Here is a 10,476-nt window from a genome sequence, read left to right as displayed (position 1 = left end):
TTAAGGATGCAAAATGGAAAAAAACCCTAGAATATGACTGTGTAATTAAAGATTGTATCATAATATATATGTACAGAGTGGCCAAGTTAAAGTTGCATAGGAAATGTTGCATTTTCTAATTTCTGAGTTCTTAACTTGGCAAGATTAAAATTTTAACATTTTTATATATCATAACCTATTAAAAAAAACACCTTAAACTTAATGAAAAAAAATCCATTATGTGGAACTACAACAAACTCACTTCCCCTTCAAATACAAACACAGGAGTTATCACAAGTTTGGAGAACTTCAGAGCCACACATCACAGTTTTCTAGCACTTGAGCTTCTAATGTAATTGGTAGCAGCATATTACATAGCCTAAGCACTTCTGTACCAAGGGGTCACATAGCAACATCAGAGAACTGCATGAGTTCCACATACTTTTGAAAATTCCAATTCCAGTTTACAGTTGAAGGCTGTGCATGTACCATAGTTGCAGAACAAAAACACTCATTGCCATAATGTTACATTCTGATGCACGCTGGAACAGCAATTCAAAAACACATGAACACAAAAATGAAGCGAGACATACAGGTAGGTTATGAATCAAGACATAATAACAGTGAAACAGGAAGCTCAACTAAGGTCTCAACTAGGGCTGTTGATTAACTCATGTAATTAACTCAAAAAATTATTTGGGATTAAAAACTGAATTGTGATTAATCACACTATTAAACAATAGACTACCAACTGAAATGTATTACAAATTTGTGAATGCTTTCCTACATTTTCAACATTGATTTCAATTGCAACAGAGAATACAAAGTGTATAGTGCTCACATATTATTATTTTTATTATAAATATGTGAACTGTAAAAATGGTAAACAAAATAGTATTTTTCAATTCACCTCACACAAGTACTGAAGTGCAATTTCTCTTCTATGAAAAAATAACTTACAAATGTAGATTTTTTTTGTTACATAACTATACGCAAACAAAGCAATGTAAAAATTTAGAGTCTACACGTCTACTCAGTCATATTTCTTGTTCTGCCAATCGCTAAGGCAAACAAGTTTATTTAAATTCACAGGAGATACTTCTGCCTTCTTTTTGTTTACAATGTTACCAGAAAGAGGGTACAGATATTCACATGGTACTTTTGTAGCTCGCATTGTGAGGTATTTATTGGCAGACATGCTAAATATTTGTATGCCTCTTCATGCTTTGGTCACCATTGCAGAGGACAAGCTTTCATGCTGATAATGTTTTTTTCTTTTTAAATAACACAATAATTAGATTTGTGACTACTTGAGGGCAAATTGTATGTCTCCAGCTCTATTTTAGCCACATTCTGCCATATATTTCATGCTCTAGCAGTCTCAGCTGATGTCCCAGCACATGTAGTGAATATGTAATAACACTTTCACAGCAGATTTGGCCAAGCGTAAAGAAGATACCAATGTGAGATTTTTAAAAGATAGCTATCGCACTTGACCAAGGTTTAAGAATCTTAAATGCTGTCCAGTGTTTCCCCCTATTTTTTTCCACCCCTGGGGGGAATGAATTTTCTTGTGTGTGTAAACGTGTAGGTAATGTGCAATGCAGAGGTGAGGTGTGTTGCCTCACCTTCATATTGGTGCACATAACAAAATTCATGTGGCGGGAGTGGGTCAAAAAGGTTCTGAGTATGGGAGGGGGCTCAGGGCTGGGGCAGGGGGTTGGGTTGCAAGACTGTGAGGACTCCCGCTGGGGTGCACTGGGTGGGGTAGGATTAAGGGGCTCAGGACTGGGACGGAGTGGCTCTGACTGGCGGTGCAGACTCTGGAGTTGGGTTGGGGATGAGAAAATTGGGGTGCAGAAGAAAGGCTCCAGGTTTGGGGAGGAGCTCAGGGCTAGAGATTAAGGGTTCAGGATGGAGTACAGGCTCTGGGCTAGAAATGTGGGTTTTGACGTGAGGCTGGGGATGAGGGCTTTGGGGTGAAGGAGGGTGCTCGGGTGGGGCGGCTTAAGGTGGAAGAGAGGCTCGGAGCTTGTGCTTACCTGAACAGCTCCCTGCCTGGGACAGCAGGGAGGGACCCCTCTCTCCCAGCAATAACAGCTCCTCCCCATCAGCCCTATATGCGTTAGGGCTTGGAGAAGATATCTCTTCTTAATGCAGCCCTGAACCCCTGCACATGAGCTACGAGAATAATAGTTTTGAGTCCATGTTCTGTGGAGCAATGTGGTCTGCTGAATGCCTACCTTTCTCCTCTGTCTCCCTAAGCCTCTCCCATAGTAACCTTCCACTCTCTTTCCCACCCGCCATACCTCCTGCCATTGCTCCACCTTGCTTCTGTCCCCCAGCTCCTGTCCATTCCATTCCAGAAAATCCGATCCTATCTCTTCTCCTCTTTCTTTCTGCTTGGACACCAACATTGTGTCCTTCTTTGGCACTTTCATGATAAGTGATCTGGTGCTTCAGACCATCACAGAGAGGTCCAGATGGGCCGTAGAATTATTGGATGTACAGTTAAACACCAGTGCACTGTTTAAAGTAATCTAAATCTGAAGAGAATGGGAATGGAGCCTTGGTTGCAAAGGAATGTGCCTGTTGTCTTTTAGGTCCAATGGGAATCAGGTTCACTATTTGTACCTGAGGTTAACAGTTCACTGCAGTAGTGAAAAGAGCATTGGCCTACTACCATCTCAATTTTTGGATTTGCAGGCATTCTGTAGTATATTGGGCCCACAAGAAGCCAGACAGCTTGAGCGATGGACTGCTGCTGGATTTCTAGGCCAAAGCAATATGCCTTCAGTGGTTCATCAAGAGAGACATGCTGTGAGACCAGCTCTTCTATGGCAGATGGACCATGAGCAGGTCCCAGCAATCATTGGTGCATTGATTAAGCAATTGTGGATGGATGTCAGCAGGTGTATTGCAACTGGGTTTCAAGGCTGATGACATTTACCTTTAATGGTATGCAAATCAGAACATGAGCTGGTCCCAGCACCTATTGATATGCCTTGTAAATGCTGCTTATGCAATTAAAAGGTGATGCCAGTCCAGACAGCAGGTAGATCGCAGCTGAGATTCCAGGCTGAGGCCATTTGCTTTCAGTGGCATGCCAGATGGGGGTATGGATCTGACACTCATTTATGGATGAGCTACAGTCATCTGATAGCTTGATTATTCACCTTGGCAAAGATGACCTTATGGGAACTGCACTGGATTAAATTTATGGATTAGGTTACAGAGAGATGGGGAATTAATTACACACTATGGCCTTGTCCTCAACTGGGCTAGTCAGAACTGCTCACAAGATGAGTTTGTTAGGAGGCCATCAAGCCAACCCTTGAAGGTAGGACAAGAATGGTGTGAATTATGACCACTAAGGAAAGATTGAAAAAAATAGTTTGTATTCTGAAGACAAGAAGACTGAGGGGTACATGATAACAGTCTTTAAGTATATCAAAGGTTGTTATAAATAACACTGAGTACAGGACAAGAAGTAATAGCATTAAATTGTAGCATGGGGAGTTAAGCACTGGAACAAATTGCCTAGGGAGGTTTAGAATCTCTGTTATTGGACATTTTTAAGAGCAGGTTAGACAAACACCTGTCAGGGACAGGAACTGAATTAGATGACCTACTAAGATCCCTTCCAGTTCTACATTTCTAAGATTCTATGATGTAGCTGAGATAACTGGGAGTTGAATGTGGGAGGCAGAGATAACACATAGCACATATAATTACCTCTTTAAGGAAGACTGAGGATGGGGTTAATTTTCAGATGCTGGAGCTGATATTTAACTCAGTGACATTAAGGACTGGGTCAGACAGGAGATGAATAGCAAGCACAGTAGGTGTAAGGTGTCTCCATGTTAATGACTGCTGCACCCCATGGCAGGAGTTCAGTGTAGCTAAACTCTAAAAAGACCAACTGCCAGAGGGAAATGAGACCTGAAATTTTGCATTCAAACCTTGGGGGATGAGCTTCAAGTCTTTGTGGACTGAGGTTTACCTCACACAGCCTTATAGCCATAAAAGGGGTAAAATGAACTGAGACTGTTGGGTAAATTGGGAAGGTCTGCCTCAAGTTATGGTTTAGTTCTTGATTAAAGCCTGGGAAACTGTGCTGTAGCCAATTAAATGCCATCCTTTCCCCAAGGTATAATTAATTATGTTGCAGCCTAACATTTAAACCCATCCCACATGTCTGTCAGTTTTAACATGGGCAAAAAATACATATTTTCCCTAACCTCATTTTCAGAAATAAGTGAACCATTTTTAGTGAAACAGTCTGCCATGGGCTGGCTGCAGGGCAAGCATGTGGTGGCAGGAGAGATGGACTGTTTTCTGGTGTGGCTGGCAGACTGATGGCAGGAAAAGCCAATTGTTTCCTCCTGAGTCTTTTCTGCAGGCTGAGGGTAAAGTTAGGCCAATTCTTGGGCCTGTCATGCTATCCTCCTGTCCCTTGGTGTCTCTGCTACCTGGAGGCAAATTCCGGCTAGACATAGCCTTCCTCTGTTTTCCCAGGCAATAGAGGTTCTGGGTAGGGTCAGAAACTGCTTGCAGCACTACTTGGCTGCTTTTCTGCAATCTTATCTGCCCTTAGTGACTGCTCTTGTCTCCTCTCCTCCCATTAGTTGAGGGAGGAAGGTTGTGAGGTGAGTGAGGGGTTGAATCCCTACCCTGTCCCTCCTGCTGCCATGGAAGGAGAAAGTCAACACAATGCAAGATTCTCTTGTGGACCCAGAGAGGATTCAGAAGATATGTCTCTTCTCTTGGGGCAACCCCTTTGCTACAGTGTGCGTGTATGGGGGGTGGGGGAGGGATGGAAGGGCAGGGAGAACTGTCAGATTCCTGGGCAAGGAGGTGGTGTCTGGCTCTGGGGCCCTGGAAGAGCTGGGGCCTCAGGCGGAAGGGATGGGGCTGGGGCTAGCCTCCCTCAGACAGCCCTTCATCACTGCCCAGCCCATGCTGCCTCGGGCTCTGTCAGCAAGTTAAAGAGCCTGAGACTCTGGCTACTGCTGCGGCAAAGGCAGCGGACAGCCTCAGGGCCTTTTACGTCACCAGTCCCTGAGAAAACTGCCCCTTTTGCCTTCCATCAGTGGCCCTGTTGGGGAAAAAAGGGGGAGGGAGCTACATGCAGAAATGTTACTTCTAAATGGACAGACTGAATTAAATGTGAGTGCTTGCATGGGTAAGAATTTCTTATATGAGTAATGTGTGCAAAATTTTAGCCAGAAAGCTTTGTATGTGATCCTTGGGATATAATTTTTATGTCTGATTTTATATATTCATTGTACAAGCAACATTTAAATGCATACGTATCTAAAATACGGGAATATTAAAAATGCATGTTTCTTGGAATTAATTAAGAGATCTCATGCTTTAGAGACAAGATTTAAAGTACAGCCAAGGTATTAATCAAAAAATAATATCTTTTTTTTTTTTTTTAATTCTTGCAGCTTCAAGGCCAGAGGGGAAAAAAGATTGGTGAGAACAGTGAAGGAAATGGACTAAGAGTCAAGCCTGAGGTTAAAGCGTAAATTAAACTTGGGTTGGGCACACATAATTTATGATGGTTGTTTTGGAGTGTAATTTCCAAATCTGGATAGTAGCATACAATTAACTTGCATCACTGGGTTTTGCATCAAACTATCCCATTTTACCCTGTTATTTATTAACTGCAGAGACTCCTGGTGTCAGATAAGATGCTAATCTGTATACCCCTAAGTGCGTGGGGGAGGTGGGACTATGAAGCAATATTGTCATTTGTCTTTTGAAATATAGTGTTTTGTATCAGGAGCACACTTTCAAATCTGATCCAAAAGTGATAGCTCCTGAAGTCTGAAGACAAGCACAGCCCTCAGATTAATAGATGGCAAATATGGTGAAACCTATATAAGAAATCACTTTTATTAAACAGCTTTCTTGCCTTGAAGACAAGCCCAACTTTCCTCAGGCAAATTAGTCCCAAGTCTGAAATGCTGCCAGATTTGATTCAGTTCAGCCCAACACTGGAATGGACTTTGGTGCTTACACGCGACCTTCGTGTCTCCTGGATTTAGAGGTATCAAGGGGTGGTTTGATCTCTCATGTAAACTAGCGGAGCTGCAGATACTGTTCACGCTAATGTTTCAACTGCTTACAAGAGACCAGCACCCGGATTCCTGGCATGCCAAGAACTTGACTCTGTTGCCAACATTTTCTGCAGCAGCAGCTGTGGAATTGTAAAATAAATGGGATTGTGTTCACTGACTTGCACTGTGGAAACTGGCATAAATATCACGAGATTAACTGATATCAGAAGATTTTGGCCATGTAGAAGTGAAATGCAGCTAAATCGGCATCTAGATTTTCAGCCCTGTGCAACCCAGCCTCCGCTTTGATCACTATCCAAACTCTAAACTTTGACTGAACTCATCACCCTGGGAGCTTTGTGTCAGAACTTTAGACTAAATCTAATTTGATTCCAAAATGTTCCATTGTGCATGAGGAGCAAAGTTGTCAGCTATGATCTTCCTCCTTATGTAGTTCTTATGCATTCATTACATTAACGTTAGTGGGACTAACCTCAATAGTGAATGACTATCTGGTCCTATTTGTTTTATCCTTTCAAATGTTTTTAAGTAGCTCAGCTGGCAAAAAGAACTCTAGCTTAAATATTTAGACTTACTTTTATGCAAATGTTTGCACAATTACAAAATATCTTTATACTCCAGCTAATGACAATAATTTCATAGCAGACAATTTACCAGAATTATATTACTACAAATTTATGGCCTTCCTTTGTTCTTAAAATGCTTTTTTTTATAAAATATGTAGGTCATATGGAGGCCAGGAGACATTTGCTATGTTATGAATAGCAAATCCAAATTAATATTAAACAAAAAATGTCTTCAACAGCATAAAATATAACTATTTTAATACATTTATCTGAGAATGAGCCTGTGCAAATGAGACATTCTTCATAGAATCATATACATAGCAAATTATCTTAGAACTATTAGTGTAGTCTTTAGGAATTCTCAAGTGTATGTTTAACAATCGAGATGCATTGTGTGTTGGCACTCACACAACTGTTGCCTCTAAAAGCAACAAATGTGAATCAGCATCATAATGAATCCTTAGAGAACGCTTGCTTCTACTATGATATATCTTTTTTTCTCTGAAAACTTAGAAATTGTACCATTCTTGGTAATTGGGTGTAAAGTGTTCTAAGATGAGATCTAATTTGCATACATACAGTTGAAAAAATCCTGCACCACTACACTACTCCAATTAGCAAAATGCAAAATCAGATGTTTTCAATAATTACATGCATGATTACAGAATACATGCATTTGGAAATGCTCCCCAGAATGTATTCACTTTCTACAAATGTCACATTTGCATTTTGCTTGTTCATATTTTTTACAGTGCAATAGATTACAATTTCAATAGTAATTGATTCCTTCAGTTAGCACATGGAGAAACTACACAAACTGTGGAGCTATCGTACTTAGGACTAGAAGTTGCTTAGGGCAGGACTGTGGTTCTTAGCCACTGTAAGAAGAAAAGGCTGGTGCAGAGTCATGCCATTTCTTGGGATCATTCCTCAAGAAGATACAATTTCTACTGAGCTGGAGGAGTACAGCCTAAGGTGCAGGCGTCTTCTCTCAGCATAGGTGGAGAGCTCTACAGACCAATGTGCATGGAGAAAGAGAGGTTGTAGATCAAAGTATTGCCCCTTTTTTCTTGCTCTTACCTGTTCCTTTCCCTTTCATTTGAAAAAATGCTATACATTTTGATAAAAAAGTTGCTAAGGATTATTCTCAAAATTATGAACAGGAGAGACTTTATTCATTGTCAGGTAAATTGGCTGTAAACATCAGTTAAAGCTAGAGATGAATCTAGGTCCATTTACACCAGATAAGTATCTAGCTCAGAGTTTTAAAACAGTTTGGTGACTATACCATGATAAGGACAAACCACTATTACTTCCATGAGGGAACACTGTGCATATAATGTACTAGCATTCTTTGAGTCTGCCCATGAAGAAAGGAGAATTCATTGGTATTAGTTTGAACTTCCAAAAAATCTTTGATAATATCATTTGCAGGATACTGTGCTCACACAGGAAGGTATGCCTGCTAAAAATTTATAATCTAAGAAGGCAAGCAGTATACCAAGAAGCTTCAGGGGGTAGCCAGTCATCTGAAGAAGTGGGCTGTGCCCACGAAAGCTCATGTTACATCTACATGCTTTGTTAGTCTATAAATGCTACCAGACCATTAGTTGTTTTTTAAGTATACCAAGAGTTAGAGGGGGATGCAATCAAATATATGAATATAGACCAATATGTGTATAGACCTCCTAATGTTTTTGTTATATATTTTTCTATTTTGAGGGATATTACTCATTGAAATCCCTAATGTGTTCTTTTCTTCAATCTACTGTTGAAAGAATTATATGACGTTATTTGAAGAGCTTCTTTCACTACATTCAGGCATCCCACCACATTTTATGTTTCAGAATGAATTATTGTTATATTGTCCCTCATTTTGGAGTTTCTCTCACAAACAATATGCAACATTTGGGAGCTGGCAAGCTGAGAGGTATGAACACTAGTTACATTCAACCTATCTATGATAAATAGTTAATTATTTCCAGATGTGGGAGGGGCACGATCCCAAACAACCTTTTCACCTGCCTGGTGATTATGTCTCTTTTCTGTCTGGTTTTATGAAAAGTAATCCCATTCCAGGTACATCCCATTTTCCTGGCACAACCAAACCCTAACCTTGCTTTCAGTTATGATAGGAGGAAGCTGTATACCAAATTTGATTGTCTTAGCTCTGACCATTTAAGTGGAGTTCTTGAACAGACAGACACACAGACGGACAGATTCTCTCAAATATATAGTAGATTATAATGCCTCCAGCTGGTACTCCTTTAGTTAAAGGTCATAATTTGTTATGAGGTTTATAGCTTGATTTTTTAAATTTATTTTAAGTTTAAAGGGACATCATCAATTTACTCTGAAATTTTTACCTGTTCTTTCAAGAAACAGCTAAAATTAGAATATCTGAAAGAATATTTAATTTTTTTCCCAAAAAGATAGACATAAATTGTTTCACTTTAAAGTCTCACAAGAACACTTAATGGCCATTTATGTTTGCTCGACAGCAAGGAAATCTAAATTGGAGTATGGCTAAATCTTCCTCATTCAACCACACAAAATTCAGTGTCATATTTAAGCACTGTACAACATTTGTTCAGCATAACTCGTGGCTCTTTTTAAAAGAAAAAAAGATAAAGAAAAGACTAACTACTAACTTTTAGACTTCCAGGGTCCATAAATTTTCAAGAAATTAATGTTCCAATAGCAGCCTGTCTGACTAAATTAGAAAACTGGTGATACAGAGCCATAACCTTTGCTTAGCATTCTAAAGGCATGATTTAGATAGAATTATGATGTCATAAAGTTGGATTAACCTCTCACACTCTAGTGATGGCTTTAGAGGTTAAATTCTGTGTTAAACCACTAAACAATTCTAACTGGCTCCTAAAAGAAAGCCAAAATAAATTGTTTTGCTTAATCCAGAACTCCTAGGACCATTACAATAAATCTAAATTGATTTGGACTGAATGTTTTCAAAGGAGCTCAAGGGAGTTAGGTGGCCATCTTCCAATGAATTCCAAAATTCTCTAATTTATCAAGTATTGATCGGAAAGTGTGCTCCCTCTTGTAGTTCTTTTTTAAGGGGTTGATACTACTGGGAGAGCTAGCAAAGCTTGCCCTGTGATGAACAAGACACCCTGTAAATCTTATGGCTGTGTAGGGTTAGACAGTTGCCAGAGATGGTCCAGTTACATTGCTGCATCTCGGATTCTGCCAGACATCATCCTTCTGAATGTAGATCTAGTTTAGCAGAATGAGCTTTACAGATATTCTGGCTGAAAGCCTAAGAAAAAGAATGTAGTGTTGTTTAAATCATTTATTTTTGCAGAACCTGAAGTCTGAGGACGAAGCACATGAACTTTGATGGTAGAAATGGGAAATCATGGCTTCTAAGAATGCCCCAGGCTTCCTTACCCACTTGCCATCAATGTGCTGAGTTGAATTGTGCTGTTTTGCATGATGCTAATTCATCTGATGCAAATATAAATTGAACTTAAATATACTGCTAAATAAAATGTTTTCCCCACTCATTCCAGAGCCTCTTTGTATTCTTGTCATTTAAACTAACTTTGACTGCTATTCTGCTGGAATCCAGGCCTGTGCAAGGACTGTCAGTGGAGTGCAGTAATCTGTCATTGTTCTTATAATGATGATCTGCCACGGGGACCTAAATGAGCCAAATGCCAATGATAATGCCTGAGCCCCATGTCAAAGTGTGCTGTGGGACCCTTTGGCATTCAGTGAGATCCTATGCACTGTAGCCCCTTCAGGATAGCCCCTTCTATTCCCTATGCACTGCAGTCAAGAGTATCAATGACAATCACTTTGGGATTGACTGTTGTTAA

At 40.0% G+C, this 10,476-nt stretch overlaps 1 long non-coding RNA gene across 1 annotated transcript; it reads left to right on the top strand.

The window, feature by feature from the left end:
- Window positions 1-438: 438 nt before the first annotated feature.
- LOC112545530 (uncharacterized) lies at window positions 439-10,141 on the top strand. The gene is made up of 4 exons (XR_003089026.2): window positions 439-574; window positions 5,433-5,501; window positions 8,482-8,564; window positions 9,960-10,141. It is a non-coding gene; the product is annotated as an uncharacterized LOC112545530 (long non-coding RNA).
- The last annotated feature ends 335 nt before the right edge of the window (window positions 10,142-10,476 follow it).

The sequence above is a fragment of the Pelodiscus sinensis genome, chromosome 1 (assembly GCF_049634645.1).
Source record: "Pelodiscus sinensis isolate JC-2024 chromosome 1, ASM4963464v1, whole genome shotgun sequence".
NCBI lineage: Eukaryota > Metazoa > Chordata > Testudines > Trionychidae > Pelodiscus > Pelodiscus sinensis.
The sequence above is the reverse complement of the archived record's forward strand: the minus strand, read 5'-3'. Positions and strand labels throughout refer to the sequence as shown.